This window comes from Myotis brandtii, unplaced genomic scaffold (assembly GCF_000412655.1).
Source record: "Myotis brandtii unplaced genomic scaffold, ASM41265v1 scaffold36, whole genome shotgun sequence".
NCBI classification, from domain to species: domain Eukaryota; kingdom Metazoa; phylum Chordata; class Mammalia; order Chiroptera; family Vespertilionidae; genus Myotis; species Myotis brandtii.
This window is the reverse complement of record NW_005363836.1, coordinates 4,744,915-4,745,754: the sequence shown is the minus strand read 5'-3', so window position 1 is coordinate 4,745,754 and position 840 is coordinate 4,744,915. Positions and strand designations below refer to the sequence as shown.

At 49.5% G+C, this 840-nt stretch overlaps 1 protein-coding gene across 1 annotated transcript in view; it reads right to left on the bottom strand.

The window, feature by feature from the left end:
* The window catches only part of LHX8 (LIM homeobox 8), a 26,713-nt gene that overhangs the window by 25,018 nt on the left and 855 nt on the right, over positions 1–840 (bottom strand). The window lies entirely within an intron of this gene.

The following is an 840-nucleotide window of genomic DNA, read 5'->3' as shown; positions in this document are numbered from 1 at the left end:
ACCGGGGCGCGCCGGCTCCCCGCCCCCTTGCCGGGGGTAACAAGTTAATAACCATCATCCCGGCACAAAGCACGTTCTCTCTAGACGTCAATCACGGCGGGGCTGGGCTCCCCGGGCTAAGTGGGGTGCACAGAGCGGAGAGGCAGGGTGGGAGAGAAGAAAAGGGGATTGGGGAGGGGATGGGGGAAGAAACTTGATTTCTTTAATAACCTCAATTAAAAGAGCAAGACATGTTTTTTTTTAAAGGGGGCTTTTTGAATTGGATAGCCCGAAAGGTGAAGAGGTTTAATAGGACACTTGAAGGCTAATTACAGCGGGATTTAAGAAGCCTGGTGCTTGTTCCGATGACAATTTGAATGAAAATGCTTCAGATTCGACCGAGCCAGCAGCTCTTTCGTAAACTTGCAGCAATTAGAGCTGCGAGTGATTTACACTCGTTTCTTTCAGGTGTAAATTGCCACTTATTGCTCAGTAAGTCAACATTTGAGCTACTAAAGGATTATTTTTAACCAGCGCAGAAAGCGTATCGAATAATGGAAAATATCCAGCTGAATTTAATTTGTGCCATTAAAAAAAAAAAACTCACCCAACCTCGGTCAACACGTTTTAAAGTAACAACGCTCATGACGCAAATGTTTCCGAGCGTTTGCTAGAGTTTTGTTCTTGAACGAAAACGCAGCCTTAAAGGGCGTTTTCTGCCGGCTTTTTCGAAAACTCGAGCGTGCTGCCGGGTGGGGTGGCGGAGTGGAGTGCGAGGTCCAGCGGTCCGCAGTTCAGCATTTCGGACTCTTCGCCTCCCTGCCGCTCGCCCTCTGCCAGCACCGGGCGGGGTGCTGCCGC